Raw genomic sequence first — 17,392 nt, 5'->3', positions numbered from 1 at the left:
TTGTTTTTCACACCATTCTATCTAAACTCTAGACATAAATATCTCAGGAGATCAGCAGCTTCTGAGGTTCATAGACCTCTCCTTCTGGCACCAACAATCATTTTGCAGTCAAAATCACTTCGAGCACATTTCTTCTCCATTCTAATGTTAGATTTGAACAACACTAAACCTCTTGACCATGTCTGCATGCTTTCATGCATTGAGTTGCTGCCACGTGATTGGTTGATTAGATATTTTCATTAATGAGGTACCTAATAAAGTGGCCACTAAGAGCATAACATCAGTGCGGTATGGCTTTTATCTTTTAAAGTATTACTTTAAGGTTTGTGGCCTCACACAAACAGAGACTTCCTTCCTATTTCATCAAAGAGCATCTGGGGAAGCTAATGAGGGGATTGACAACTGAAAGGCAAGTCATGTTAAAATATCCTCACTTATCACCCTCTTCTTGGCAGCTTGAATTTCAGAAATCTAATTGTGGTCTTAATTTGCTGCAGGTGTCAATAATTCATTATACCCTGCCATTGCCCAGCGATCAGACAAAATTATTAGTACAACACCCATTGTGCTGTTAACATGAGAGGAAATTAGGGCTAGATGGGCTGACATGTTTTGCTTTGTAACTTCAATACATAAAACTCATGGAAAGAAAATCATGGGAGCTGGGAATAACTCATTTACATGTTGTTTTACTTCAGTGAGGTGCATGTATATGACACGTTGGCAAAGTATTTTTACGTATAGCTCATAATGAATTATTTAAATGACCAAAGAAGACCATAAGACCATAAGCGAGCATAATAGGAGCAAAATCATAATAAGCGAGATAGGAGCAAAATCAGGCCATTCATCCATTGAACCTGCCCTACCATTTCATCATGGTTGATTCATTTTCCCTCTCAACTCCTTTCTCCTGCCTTCTCCCCACAACCTATCACACCCTGACAATCAAGAAGTAATCAACCTCTGCCTTAAATACACCCAATGACCTGGCCTTCATAGACACCTGTGGCAACAAGTTCCACAGATTCACCACCTTCTGGTGAATCTCCTCATCTCAGTTGGAAATGGACCTCCCTCTATTCTGAGGCTGAGCCCTCTAGTCCTGGACTTCCCCACTATAGGAAACATCCTTTCCACTATCCTCTACCTAAGCCTTTCAACATACAATAGGTTTCAATGAGATCCTCCCTCACTCTTTTAAATTCCAGCAAGGACAGGCCCAGAGTCATCCAACGCTTCTCATACATTAACTCTCTCATTCCTGGAACCATTCTTGTGAACCTCCTCTGAATTCTTTCCAATGTCAGCACATCTTTTCTTCAATAAGAGGTCCAAAATTGTTCACAATACTCCAAGTGAGGCATCGCCAATGCTTTATAAAGCCTTAGCATTATATGCCTGTTTTCATATTTTAGTCCTCTTGAAATGAATGCTAACATTGCATTTGCCTTCCTCACCACCAATCTGCACGTTAACCTTTAGGGAATCCTGCACGAGGACTCCCAAGTCCCTTTGCATCTCGGATTTTTGAATTTTCTGCTCCTTTAGAAAATTGTCTATGCTTTTGTTCCTTCAGAATGAGAATCAGGTTTAATATCTCCCGCATATGTTGTTAAATTTATTGACTTTGCGACAGCAGTACAATGCAATGCATAATAATAGTGAGAAAAAACTAAATGACAGTAAATATATATATATAAAATAATTAAATTAAATAAGTAGTGCAAAAATACAAATAAAAAAGTAGTGAGGTCGTGTTCATAGGTTCAATGTCTATTCAGAAATCAGATGGCAGAGAGGAAGGCTATTCCTGAATCATTGAGTGTGTGCCTTCATGTTTCTGTACCTCCTTCCTGATGGTAGCAATGAGAACAAGGCATGACCTGGGTGATGGGAGTCTTTAATGATGCATGCTGCCTTTTTGAAGCATTGTTCCTTGAAGATATCCTGGAGTCTATGGATGCTCATGCTCATGATGGAGCTGACTAAGTTTACATCTCTCTGCAGCTTATATTGAACCTGTGCAGTAGCCACCACCCCACACACCCCCATACCAGACGGTGATGCAGCCTGTTAGAATGTTCTTCATGGTACATCTGTAGAAATCTTCAAGTGTTTATGGAGACATACCAAATCTTCTCAAACTCCTAATAAAATATAGCCACCTTCATGCCTCCTTTGTAGCTGCATCAGTATGTTGGATCCAGGTTAGATCCTTAGAGATGTTGACACTCAGGAATTTGAAATTGCTCACTCCTTCCACTTCTGATTCCTTTACGAGGACTGGTGTGTGTTCTCTTGTCTTATGCTTTCTGAAGTCCACAATCAGTTCTTTGGGCTTACTGATGTGAAGTGCAAATTTGTTGCTACAATGCCACTCAACTAGCTCTTATATCTCACTCCTGCATGCTCTCTCATCGCCTTCTGAAATTCTGCGAGCAACGTTTGTATCATCACCCAATTTATTGATAGCATTTGAGCTGTGCCTAGCCTCACAGTCAGGGGTGTAGAAAGAGTAGAGTAGTGGGCTAAGCGCACATCCCTGAGGAGTGCCAACATTGATTGACAGCAACATAGCAATGTTGTTTCTGATTTGCACGGGTTGTGGTCTACCAGTTAGGAAGTCGAGGATCCAGTTGCAGAGGGAGGTACAGAGGCCCAGATTCTGGAGCTTTTCAGTCAGAATTATAAGAATGATTGTGTTAAATGCTGAACTATAGTCAACAAGCAGCATCCTGACATAGATATTTGTATTGTCCAGGTGATCCAAGAGCCAGTGAGCTTGTGGCTGCTATAGACCTATTGTGGCAATTGACAAATTGCAGTGGGTCCAGGTCCTTGCTGAGACAGGAGTTAATTCTGTCCATAACAAAACTCTCAAAGCATTTCATCACTGTAGATGTAAGTGCTACTATACAATAGGCATTAAGGCAGCTCTCCCTGTTCATAGAAACATAGAAAATAGTTGCAGGAGTAGGCCATTCGGCCCTTCGAGCCTGCATCGCCATTCAGTATGATCATGGCTGATCATCCAACTCAGAACCCTGCACCAGCCTTCCCTCCATACCCCCTGATCCCTTTAGCCACAAGGGCCATATCTAACTCCCTCTTAAATATAGCCAATGAACTGGCCTCAACTGTTTCCTGTGGCAGAGAATTCCACAGATTCACCACTCTCTGGGAACTTGTATAATCTTCCTTTTGAAGCAGGTGGGAACTTCCGACTGTGGCAAGGAGAGATTACAAATGTATTTGAACACTTCTGCCAGTTGATTGGCACAGGTTTTCATAGCACTACCAGGTATACCTACGGGGCCTGTTGCCTTGCGAGCGCTCACCCTCTTGAAAAACAGCCTGACATCGGTCTCTGAGATAGAGATTGCAGAGTGACCAGGTGCTGCAGGAATCCACTTAGCTGTATTTTTATTCTCTTTTTCAAAGCGAGCATACAAAGCATTGAGCAGTGAAGCATCTCTGCCATTCGTGGCACCAAAGTGCCTGATCATACACTTCCTGACACTATATTCCATCTGCCACTTCTTTACCCATTCTCCTAATATACTGCCATACAACTACGAGATAGATATCCACTACACAGTAAACTTTGAATGATCCCATTCAGGCCTAAAGACTTAGTTACTGTGGAGGATTTCTTGCTCTTGTGAGATAATGTCTTTCCTTACAATTGTGTCACTTTGCTTGGCAGGTGAGACATGTGGCTGTGAAACATTTTCAGGTTCTGGGGCCTCCTCCATGGTACTTGCAGGAGTTGACACTGGGACTATAGGAAGTGGTCCTGACAGCTCTGGACACCTTTTGTCTCTAACCATTGACTCTGCTCTCCTCAGCTGAATAACCTGTTGTCTCCAGAGGGTATCAGACACAATCTCCACAGTGTGGGAGAGAGGTCAAGTTCTTTCCAAGTACTCACTTTTGATCACCTGTGTAGTCCTTTGCAGGACTGTTTGTCCGGGAGTGAAACATCAAACCGCTTTGATTGAGGAGCCCTCAGTTTGTCTCCGCTGTTTGTCCTGCATACTCCCTCTGAGATTGGATTTGAAGAGATCCAAACACGAGCGCAGGGGCTGGCCTGGGAGCAGCATAGCTGGTAAATTGTTAGCTCTAGAGTGTGCTGCATTGTGATATGCTGTCAGTACCTCCAGCTGAACTCTGTCTTTTTGTGTGTTTCCCCCTACCTGTCAGTGTGTGGTTTTATATTGCTATGTGCTCCTGTCCCCACTCCTGCTCTACTCCAGCCCCTGTATTACTGAATCCTCCATCTCTCATCTGTTTCTCATTATTTTACCTGTATTGCTGCCACCTGTGTCTCATTGTGCTCCACCTATCATCTGCCTCTCTGTTTATTGCTCCGTGTATTTCAGTCCTGTGTTGTCAGCCATTTGTTGCCAGATTGTGCCAATGAGTTTCCCTGAGCCTTTCTAGTATTTGTATCTATACTCTGTCTGTCTGAATATTGACTCTGCCTGTTTCCTGATTCTGGTTCTTGGATTTCTCTGGATGTTTTAATCTCTGCCTGAATTTTGATGCTGACTTTGTTTGCACCTTGGGATTTGTTACTCAATTAATATCACTGTGTGCACAGTACTGGGTCTGCCATTGGATCCCTGCTCCAGTGTCCTGTCATATACAGGGAGAAAATTAGCAAACTTGTGATTCAGTGTTAATACTGACATTGTTCTTTAGACTGGCCAAACTTTTCCAGCAGCCCATCCCAGTGCTGGTAAAATGGGGGATCTGGAGTTTGTGCTGCACATTTTGAGTGGTTATTTAGACCTGAATCAGTGCAGGGCCTTTTCTGGTTTCCTTTGGATCATCTCTTCTGTAATTGGGAGACTTTCAATTTACATTAATGAGAATATGTCAAGAGGAGTGTCCTCTTGTAAATTTTTCAGGTATTTCCTTTTACAGGAATACTTTTTCAGTATTTCTAGGGTTAATTGTCATCTTGAATTTGATCTTGTAATTGTGTCCTCCAGGAAACAGGGCCCACCTCTGGATTCATGATGATGCTGTTAGAGGAACAATCTTCTGTAAATTGAAAATGGGCACATGTGGTTGATGATCAGTAATAAAGGTGAACTTTCTCTCATACAAGTACTGATTGAAATGTTTTATAGCCCAAACCAGGCTCAGCTCTCTACCAATCTGTGCATAACTTCTCTCTGCAATGGTATGGGATTATGATGCAAAGGCTATGAAGTATTCTTAGTGATATGACTGCACAAATACCATAAGGCAAGGTAACATAGGCAAGTTTCACTGGACAACCTGGATCACAATGTGTGAGTATAGTATCTGATGACACTATTTCCTTTGCCTTTTGGAAAGATACCTCACAATGCTCTGACTATTGCTAAGTCTTCCTGATCTGTAGTAATGAGTTCAAGGGGTGGAGCACAGTAGTCAGGTTTGGAAGGAACCTATCATGGTAATTAACTAATCTGAAAAAGGACTGCAAGTGTGCCATGTCCTTTGGCCTTGGGGCATCCACCACTGCTTGGATTTTCTCAGCACACATGTAGGTCTTGTGTGTCAATGGTGTGACCACAGTAAGCTCTTCCTTCAGTTAGTCCTGATGAATGGGCTTGGCCTGAAACATTGACTGTACCACTTCCTAGAGATGCTGTCTGGCCTGCTGTGTGCACCAGCAACGTTGATGTGTGTTGCTTGAATTTCCAGCATCTGCAGAATTCCTTGTGTTTGCGACAGTAAGTGATACTTGGTTTAAATAATTCACATGTGTTGCATTGTGCCCTGAGCCATAATTTTCTAATCATTTTAACATTGTCTTGAGGTTTTGAAGATGTTCCTTGTCATCCTCACTGATAACAATGATGTCATCCAGCTAACACTGATGGCCTGGGCAGCCTTGCAGCTCCTGGTCCAGAGCTTTCTGCCAGTGTGCACATGTGGGCAACACTCCATAAATAAGCTGATTATAGTAATCAAGTACTTTGAGTGTTTATGTTGAGAAATATATTGGACTCTTCCATCTCTATCTGTAGGTAGGCCTCAGCTAAGTCCACTTTCAGTCTAGAAAGATTTGCAAAGATATCTCTCTCCTGGGCAGAGGCTATTGATCTACTTTCAGTATTGGGTCCATGGTGACTTTAAAATCACCACAGATCCCAACAGAACCATTCTACTGGGACCACCGGCACTACATATAGGCTCCACTCAACCTTGGAACAAATTCCTTCTGCCTTCATGCAATCTAGCTCACTGGCTACTGTGTCATGGATGGTATAAGGAATTGGATGAGCTTTGTAAAACTTGGGTGTGGCATTTTCATTTGACACTATTTTACCCTTGATATGTTTGAGTTTTCCAATACCATCCTTAAACAAACATTGTTGTGACATCATCCATTACATTTCAGTTGGCTGTGTTGCAGGGATGTGGCATTCAAATGGTGGGTGGATCACAATGCTGGCTCACCTTTTCTTACCATGGCCAAGCCAGGAGTGTTTCATAAACTGTACAGTATTTCTCTCAAACATCCACTATGTCAGAAAAGAATGTTCCTGGAAAGGGTACAAAGGGGAAAAGTGTAGTTCTAACATTGAAACAGAAAATGAAAATATGTAAAAAAATGAAGTAGAAGAAACTAAGGTTTTTAATGAAAGAATACAACTTTGGATCCTCCACAATTTTAGACAACTAAATTACAAAGTGGAAAGCTAAAGGAATCATTGTGAACTCTGAGAGTGATAAACTATAGTTTGGCAATGTATTTAATGGTTTATGTATTGAATATTAGTGCATTATGTAAAGTTTTTCTGAACAATTCTCATGCAATCAGCACATTCACCCCTGCTCCACATAGGTGCTAGAAGGCTGAGAGTATACTGTTTGAAAAGTTTAATTGTGCCAGTTTTTAGCACTTTTATCTGCTTAGCCCTAGTGCATTGTATCTGCTTGCACAATCTTTCAGGATTAATGAAGTTATTTTATTCAGAGCACCATGATAGATGTTTAATGGATAGTTTGCACATAACAGCCTGTCCTCTCCTTGGCTCCCTGGGAGCACTTGCATGCAAGTAAAGCCAGGGCCTTCACACTCTCCAGCTACAGCTGTAACCAATAAGTAACCAAAAAGAATACTCCAGCTGCCTAGGAGAACAGGTATGGTTTTATGGAAGCATGTGTTTACAATGTACAGGAACATCTGATGAGTCACAGTAACAATTGCTCTTGAGGTTGCTAGGCTCTTGCCAACAATGAGCAGTTGTTGAATTGGAAGGCACAGTGATGTCACCTGCCTCACTGTGGCACAGCCTGTGGTGCACTTTGACTCTCCTGTTCTTACGGCCGGTGACTAGTGATGCATATCAAAACCATCACCATCAGGCTTGCCAGGTTGGCTCAGGATCTGTGTGTGTGGGTTTTTTTTTTTGTGAACATATGAAGCAGAGGAGGGAAGCCCTTTGAATATTAGCTCCTGGTCTTAGCAATAGAGGGGATCTATTCTGTGTGGTTCTGAATGGCCACTGATCTTCTTGCTACTACCATGGGGTAGGAGGTACAGGAACCTTGGGTCTCACCACCAGATTCAGTAACAATTATTACCCTACTGTTATCCGGCTCCTGAATTGATGCAGATAGCTTCACTCACCACAACTAGGAGCTGATTGCACAACCTGCTGACCCACTTTCAAAGACTCCACAACTCTTGTTCTCAGTATCTATATGTTTGTCTTTTACACATAGGGTGGTTGTTAGTCTTTGTTTAGTTTCTCTCAAAGTATATTGTACTGCTTCATTTTCCTGTAAATGCCTGTGAGAAGATAACTGTCAGGGTGTATCTGGTGTCATATACTGCACATACTTTGAAAATAAATTTACATTGACTTTGAGGTGGAGAAGGGAACATAAAATAGAAACTGGTTTTCTAGTTCCAATATTAAAAGTTTTGATTTATGAAGTAGAAATTATTCTTCCTAACAATACCAATTAAGATCATTCATTTAGGCTAGTACCAGAAACTTGTCAATAAGTCTATGGGTAGACCCCAGAGGGCCTGATATAAAAACTACTTTGTTGTGTGGGGTTGCTGACAAATGCATGGACACAAGGCACCAGGTGTTCTTTTGGCTTTGAAAATTCCTGCACGTATTTGAGATACATTTTCCAGCCATCCTAAAGCGTAGGGAATTGGCTGACTGGGACAAGGTATCTACAGGAAAAATCCAAGGAAAAGATACTCCCAAAGTGGAGGGGATAAATGAGGGCCACGAGGAGCCAGAGCAGGATATGAACCCCGAGCTCTGAGGTGAAGCACTGCATAAGCCAGTGACTTAAAATAACATAGAATATGCCAATGCAACACACACACAATTCTAGAGCAGCTCAGCAGGTCAGGCAACAACTTTGGAGGAAAAGAAACTGATGCTGTTTTGTGCTGAGACCTTCCATTGGAACTCATATTTCTGCATCTGGAAATCTTGAGTAAATGGCAAAAATTTCTGAATATTAAGCAAATTCATATATTTAAAGTATCTATCTATACAAATTTTAAAGTGGGTGAAGGATCATGCTGAAGGGTCTTAGTATTGTCTGTTTACTCCCCTCTAATGATGCTGCCTGATGAGCTGAGTTCTTCCAACATATTGTGAGCCTTACTCTGTACTTACAGCATTGGCAGACTCTATCATGTCTCAGAGTATGCTGCTGATAGGTCATCCACATGAACCATTAAACTTTTCCCCCCTCTCTCTTCACATTACCCGACAATCAACAGGTTCCTGAACCAGCATGGATAACTTCATTCACCTCAATACTGAACTGATTCCACAACCTATGGGAACAACACCTTATATTCTGTCTGGGTAGCCTCCAACCTGATGGCATGAACATTGACTTTTCTAATTTCCACTAATGCCCCACCTCCTCCTTGTACCCCATCCATTATTTATTTATATACACACATTCTCGTTCCCTCTCGTTCCCCCTGGACCTCCTGTCCCATGATCCTCTCATATCCCCTTTGCCAATCACCTGTCCAGCTCTTGGCTCCATCCCTCCCCCTCCTGTCTTCTCCTATGATTTTGGATCTCCCCCTCCCCCTCCCACTTTCAAATCTCTTACTAACTCTTCCTTCAGTTAGTCCTGACGAAGGGTCTCAGCCTGAAACGTCGACTGTACCCCTTCCTAGAGATGCTGCCTGGCCTGCTGAGTTCACCAGCAACTTTGATGTGTGTTGCTTGAATTTCCAGCATCTGCAGAATTCCTGTTGGTTCCACAACCTATGGACTCATTTTCCTGAAAGTGAGCATGCAGGTACAGCAGGCAGTGAAGAAAGCTAATGGCATGCTGGCCTTCATGACAAGGGGAATTGAGTATAGGAGCAAAGGGGTCCTTCTGCAGTTGTACAGGGCCCTGGTGAGACCACACCTGGAATATTATGTACAGTTTTGGTCTCCAAATTTGAGGAAAGACATTCTAGCTATTGAGGGAGTGCAGCGTAGGTTCACGAGGTTAATTCCTAGGATGGTGGGACTGTCATATGTTGAAAGATTGGAGTGACTGGGGTTGTATACTCTGGAATTTAGAAGGTGAAAAGGGATCTTATTGAAACATATAAGATTATTAAGGGATTGGACACGCTGGAGGCAGGAAGCATGTTCCCAATGTTGGGTGAGTCCAGAACCAGAGGCCACAGTTTAAGAATAAGGGGTAGACAATTTAGAACGGAGTTGAGGAAAAACTTTTTCACACAGAGGGTTGTGGTTCTGTGGAATGTTCTGCCTCAGAAGGCAGTGGAGGTCAATTCTCTGGATTCTTTCAAAAAAGAGATGGATAGAGCTCTTAAAGATAGTGGAGTGAAGGGATATGGGGAGAAGGTAGGAACAGGGTACTGATTGTGGATGATTAACCATGATCACAGTAAATGGTGGTGCTTGCTCGAAGGGCTGAATGGCCTACTGCACCTATTGTCTGTTTTCAATTCATATTCTCGGTATTATTTTTGTTTCATTTGCTCAATTTGTCTTTTGAACATTGGTTATTTGGTCTTTGTCTAAGTATATTTTTTCATAAATTTGATCGTATTCCTTTATTTTCCTCAATGTCTGCAAGAAAATGCATCTGAAGATAGTATATGGTGACATATATGTATTTTGATAATAAATTTACTCTGACTTTGAGCGGGTGCAGGCAGAGGGGCTGCTAGCCGGCCACACTGATTCAAAGGGTGAGCAAGTGACCCTGCCCAGTCCTCCCTGCTCGTTTTGACTCAGCCCTGATTGTTGAAGCTCAAAGAAGAGCAGGCAGAGAGAAGGCACATGGAAGTGGCCCTGTTCCCATCCTTGCAGCTCTGCAACAGCTGGCACATCTAACCCTCTCCCTCTCCATCCCTCTGGTCTCCCAAATGCTCACTCATACGTATGAGCTGTACATAAGCTGGGCATTTGTAACCAGGAGAGGACCTGTAGTTACTCCATGTCAAGGCCTCAAGAATCTGCAGCTGTCCCTTGCTTCTGACAAATCAACATATAGAACGGAGATTGAAAATCTGGCTGAGGGGTGCCACCACCACAACAACCTCACTCAATGTCAGCTAGACCAAGGAGATGGTTATTGACTTCAGGGGGAGGAAACTGGAGGCCTATGTGTGAGTCCTCATGGGGGATTAGATGTGGAGAGTGTCAACAACTTTAAATTCCTTGATGTTAGAATATCAGAGGATCTGTCCTGGGTTCAGCATTGAAGTGTCATTATGAAGAAAGCACAGCACCTCTTTTAGAAGTTTGTGCAGATTTGGCATGTCATCTAAAATCCAGACAAACTTCTATTGATGTGTGGAGGAGAGTATATTGACCAGTTGCATCAGAGCCTGGTATGGAAACACCAAAGCCCCTGTATGGAAAAGGCTACAAACAGTAATGGATACAATCCAGTCCATCACGGTAAAGCCCTCCCAACCTCTGAGCACATCTGCACGAAGTGCTATCACAGGAGGGCAGCCTCTATCATCAGAGACCCCTGCCACACTGGTCATGCTCCTCTCTTGTTGCTGCCATCAGGAAGAAGCCATAGGAGCCTCAGGACTCTCACTACCATGTTCAGGAACATTTATTACCCCTCAACCATCAGGCTCATGAATTGGAGGGGGGTGCAGGGAATCACTATATAACTTCATTCAACTTCACTCGCTGTATCACTGAACTGTTCCCACAACCTACGGACTCACTTTCAAGGACTCTTCATCTCATGTTTTCAATATTTATTGCTCATTTACTTTTATTATTTTTTTTCTGTTGTTTTTAAACAATGTTTTTTTTTGCACACTGGTTGTTTGTCCTCCCTGTTGGGTGCAGTCTTTCACTGATTCTATTATGGTTCTTGGATTTACTGAGTATGCCCACAAGAAAACAAATCTCAGGGCTGTATATGGTGACATACATGTACTTTGATAATAAATTGACTTTGAACTTTGGTCCCACATTCTATTCCACAGTAACCGAAATATTAATGACACCAAGTTCAGGGAAAAATCATACCCTCAAAGGCTGACAATGTCTGCAGACTGACCGTGGATGGTAAAAAGCCAGGGAAGCTGGGGACTGAGAGATGGAGGCTGGGGTTAGGGTGAAATGTCTGGATGGCCTGATTCAACCCACACGTCTCATCAATACTTCTCTGTATAACAAATAGACCATTTCTGAAAAGGAGGCCTCAGGAACAATAAACATAAAATTCCCTTTGTGGACTCCGCAGCAATTAATGTTTATGTTTGGCTTCCTCTTTTCACTCTCCCAACTAATGTTGTACCTGCCCTGCTCTCTGGCTGTTCTCTGGACTCTGTTTGAAGATGACCCTTTCAGCTGACTTCGCAATGTTTATTTCAGGTCTGCCTCCCCTAACTCACAGTGGTTCAAAATAGTCAGGGTCATCTTATCAATATCTGCAAGCACTAAAACATCTCCTTGAAGCTGGTATGTGGTCCACACAGAGCAGCTGAGCTGGAACTGGTAATTGTGACCAAAAGAGAGCAAAAAGGTTTAGTCCAACCAACTTTGGGAAATGGGAGTCTGCGACACAAATCCATTTCATTTTTAGAGCAACAAATAAAAATGCTGGAGGAACTCAGCAGGTCAAGCTGAGCTCTGATGAAGGATCTCAACCAGAAACATCACTTGTTTATTCCTCTCCATAGGTGTATTGTGACCTGCTGAGTTCCTCCAGCGTTTTCTGTTGGTTGTTCTGCATTTCCAGCATCTGCAGAATCGCCTATGTTTACTGTTACATTTCTACACATTGTATGAGGTTTGTCAGTATCCCTTGAATGCACACAGTTTCTTACCCCCCAGTATCCCATTCCTAAAACTCCCACCATTCCTGCAATTTTCTTATCCCCAGGAGTTTGGGGAATAAATGTATATAATACTCCTTACACATAAGGAAGATCTGGGGCAATAGGTGTAAACTCTATAGAATTAGGTTAATGCAGTGTGCAAAGTGACCTTTCACTACAGCGATGACTGTTGTTTATTACTTTACAAACAGAATCAAACTTTAGCTAATCTCTCAAACATTTACCAGCTCCGTAGGGCCCTTCTGCTATTCTGGCAGCAGAGAAATAGAACAAAGGTGCTCTGGCTTTCAACTGTGGCAACCAATTGGTATAAACAAACTTGGCTCCTCAATATATAGAGCTCCAGGACATGGGGTAATATTCCAGGGCTGCAAGAGCGCGTGAGTGTGTGGGCTGTTACTTCCCTGTAGCAGCATAGTCCCTACTTTATTAGCTGGGGTACTCTGATATTAGGACCTTGCCTTATATAAGCCAGTAAACTGACACAGATTTCAGACACTTTATTATCTTTGATTGCCATCAAGAAAGATAAATAGTCTGCAACCTATGGGCACTTCTATCAGACCACAGCAGCCAGACAAGCAAACTTTAAACGAACGCCTTGAGTTTTTAAGTTTATTGCTCAATCTACCGCACCTTGCCACAACACAATCAGTTTATGTGCCATCGAGGGTTCTCAGTGGGTGTCTGAGCAGACTGGATGAACACCCGCTGTGAGCAACCTGCTCTCCATTCACGAAGCAATGAAGCTACTCTCACATCCTCATTTTATGCAATAGTGAGCTTCTGTCCTGGTTAAGATCCAATTAATTCTTGCACTCTGTTTATTGGAACTGGATTAAAACACTTATAATTCAACACATGATTAGGTAACACTTTGCAGTGTTCAAAATCTCCAATTTTGTTTAAACTTTAAAGAGTCGAAGCATGGGTACTCCCTGTGGTAAACTAATGAATTGATAATAGGCATTAGTTACCACTTGAATCAACTTTGCTCAGACATAGTGGGTCCACAGCAGATGCCATCTCATTGGTTCTCCACACAGCCCTGGAACATTTGGATAACAAAGATGCATACATCAGGATGCTCTTTATTGATTACAGCTCAGCATTTAATACCATCATCCCCTCAAACTAATCAATAAACAACAAGACCTGGACCTCAATACACCCTTGTGCAATTGGATCCTGAATTTCCTCATTGGCAGACTCCAGTCAGCTTGGATTGGCAAAAACATTTCCTCCACCATCTCCATCAGTACAGGTGCACCACAGGACCATGTGCTTAGCCCCCTGCTCTACTCACTTTACACTTATGACTGTGTGGCTAAGCACAGTTCCAACACCGTATTCAAGTTTGCTGATGACATCAGTATTGTGGGCAGTATCAAAGCTGATGATGAATCAGCACATAGGAGGGAGATTGAAAATTTGGCTGAGTAGTGTCATAACAACAACCTCTCATTCAATTCAGCAAGACCAAGGACCTGATTATAGACTTCAGGAGAGGGAAACCAGAAGTCCATGAGCCAATCCTCATGAGGATCAGAGATGGAGAGGGTCAGTAGTTTTAAATTCCTGGGTGTTACTAGCTCAGAGGACCTGTCATATAAATGTAATTGCAAAGAAAGCATGACAGCACGTCTACTTCATTAGACGTCTGCGGAATCCTTGACAAACTTTTCACACTGCTGTAATCAGGTAGAAGGTGCAAGTGACAGGTTCAAGAACAGTTACTACCCCACAACCATCAGTCCCTTGAACACAAGAGGATAACTATACCCATCTATTGAGATGATCCCACAACCAATGATCTCACTTTAAGGACTCTTTATCATGCTCTCATTATTTACTGCTATTTATTTATACTTGCAGTTGCACAGTTGGTTGTCTTCTATGCTCTTGCTCTTTCATTGATCCTGTTTACAGTTACTATTCTATAGATTTGCTGCAATGTCCACAGGAAAAAGAATCTCGGGTTGTATGTGATGACATGTATGTACTATGATTATAAGTTTTACTTTGAACTTTGATTTCCTGTGCTATACTGTTCCAACTAATCCAATGTTCTACTGGCTAGGTCCCATCTATCACTCTCCATTAATGCAAATTCCTATCACCCATTACTGAATGCTCACTGTGACCTACATTGCCTTTTAACCACATTATTTATCTCACCCCTTTAACATTTTCATCTTCAGGTTTGAATCGCTTCATGCTCTCTGCTCTCTCCACCTCTGTAATTCCCTCCTGCCCTGAATGAGACATATTTGCTCCTCTAATCCCAGCCATTGATTTTGTTTCCATTGTTCTACCTTTGGACTATGGTGCCTTCGAACAAATCTTCAAACTCTGGACTTTCATCCTACTTGAGATGTAATAACAGCTAATTACTAGTTTTTTTTCTTTTAATTGCCATTTGAGAAACCAAGTAACTTGCACTTTTTAACCATGGTCTATGTAGAACTTACAGATCTCAGCACTGCAGCTAAGAATATTTTATGTGTGAAGTAGGACAAAAGGAAACTGTTCAGACCATGGTCAAAGTTCAAAGTAAATTTTATTATTAAAGTACCTATATGTCACCATATACAACCCTGAGATTCATTTTACTCAGCAAATCTGTAGAATAGCAACTATAACAGGATCAATGAAAGATCGTTTAGAGTGCAGAAGACAACAGACTGTGCAAATGCAAATATAAATAGCAATAAACAATGAGGACATGAGATAATGAGATAAAGAGTCCTTAAAGTGGGATCATTGGTTGTAGGAGCATTTCAGTGATGGAGCAAGTGAGTGTAGATATCCCCTTCTATTCAAGAGCTTGATGTTTGAGGGGTAGTAACTGTTCTTGAACCTGGTGATGGGAGTTCTGAGGCACTTGTACCTCCTACCTGATAGCAGCAGCAAGAAGAGAGCGTGACCTGGGTGGTGGCGATCTCTGATATGGATGCTGCTTTACTATGACAGCATATCATGTAGATGTGCTCAGTGGTTGTGAGGGCTTTACCCATGTTGTACTGGGCCAAATCCACTGCCTTTCGTAGGATTTCCCATTCAAAGGCATTGATGTTTCCATACCAGGCCATGATGGACTATATAATTTCTACCACACATCCACTGAAGTTCATCCAAGTTTTAGACGTCATGCCAAATGCCTGCAGACCCCTAAGAAATTAGAGGTACTGCCATGCATTTATCACAATTTCACTTACGTGCTGAGTTCAGGACAAGTCCTCTGAAACAGTAACATCCAGGAATTTAAAGTTTCTAACCGTCTCCACCTCTGATCCTCCAATGAGGACTGGCTCACGGACTTCTGATTTCCCTCTGCTGAAGTCTATAATCAGTTCCTTGGTCTTGCTGACTTTGAGTGAGAGGTTGTTGATGTGACACCACTCAGCCAAATCTCAATCTCCCCCTCCCTCCCACGGCAATTCATCACCATCTTTGATTCAGCCTACGACAGTGGTGTCATCAGCAAACTTGAAAATGGCATTGGAGCTGTGATCAGCCACCCAGTCACAGGTGTAAAGCTCAGTGGTCTATGCTGCAAATATATGTGGATCAGGAGCTGAATGGTCGACTGCCGTCGGAACAAGATTCCAGCAAGAGTCAGCATCTTTGGGACAAAAGGAGGGACGTGGGAGTAAACATGTGGACACGTCGATCAGAAATCTCAGAACAAAAAATGAACACCTCAGAGCAAAGGCACAGCTTGGAACAAGATGGAATTGTTCTCTCCTCTTGCATGCTCTTATTAGGTGTTAGAAGTGTGTGCACTGATGTACTCGACAACAGGCTGGCTTGCCTTAAAACAACTAACGGAGCAGACATAGAACAATTTGTTCTGACCATCTGGTATTCCTGCCAGTTGAGCAGGAACAGTGGTGCTCGTCAAGGGGCTTAATATCATTCTGACTGAGAACCATATATAAGAAAATGTAAAGTAGTATTTATTAAAGGAATGAATTGTAGAAAAACATAACCACTGCGTTGTTTTAATCACAGAGCTACCTTCATTTCAAATCACTGCAAACTTCAACATAGAATATCAAAAGATGTTGTATTGTAAAGTATCCTGAATTCCAGTGGAGGAACCAAATTTGGAACCAACACTATTTTAGTGTAATAAACTGCATCTAAAATAGCAATGAATTCAAATGCCAATTTAATTTCCTAGCAATTATGATGAATTACATTGCAGCCACTGATCTCAGCTGTCAGAACTGCAGAGCAGTATCTATTCATAGCCTTCCGTCCCACTGGAGTACATCCTGTCCACTCGACTGTTTTCTGTGCATCCACATTAAACGTTACCAGCTATTATATACCATTTGCTTACAATATGGCACAGATTTCTACCAACCCCACCCCCAACCACCAACAGCAGGATGGCAGGAATCTTAGGGTGCAGTTCTGTTGGCTTCCTGCTTATTTGTGTAACTTCAGCTGGATGAAAGACATTGCTCAGTATATTTGTAGCAGCCAGAGTGATGTCAAGTATCCCATCAGGCTTTTAGGGGGGAGGGGAACTCTGCTGCCTAGGACAGGATGTTGGAAACGGCAGAACAAAGAAATCACAATGAAGGAAGGGGGTTATCGACACCTCGTCAGTCTCAACTGAGGGCAAGCTGAGACAGCTTTACAACCCTGTGGACTATCCCATTGTCAACATCCTACAGTAAGCTATCTGAAAGACAAAACAACCAGTTAGTGGTGTGTGACATCTTGTAGCAACTCACCGATGACATCACTGTTGGCAGAATCTGACGGTGGTAAGGTGGTGTACGGGATTGGCTGGTTGAATGGTGTCACGACAACCTTGCACCCAATGTCAGCAAGACCAAGGAATTTACTGTGGACTTCAGGGGGGGGAAGTCAGGGGCATACACATCATTCCTCATTGAAGGGTCAGCGTAGAAAGGGTGAACAGCTCGAAGTTCCTGGGTGTCAACATGTCAGAGGATCTACTCTGAGCCCAGCACATTGACGCAATCATGAAGGTGGTGTGCCCAGAGGCTGTACTTCGTTAGGAATTTGAAGAGA

Source organism: Mobula birostris, chromosome 6 (genome assembly GCF_030028105.1).
Source record: "Mobula birostris isolate sMobBir1 chromosome 6, sMobBir1.hap1, whole genome shotgun sequence".
NCBI classification, from domain to species: Eukaryota; Metazoa; Chordata; class Chondrichthyes; order Myliobatiformes; family Myliobatidae; genus Mobula; species Mobula birostris.
This window is presented reverse-complemented; position numbering follows the sequence as displayed.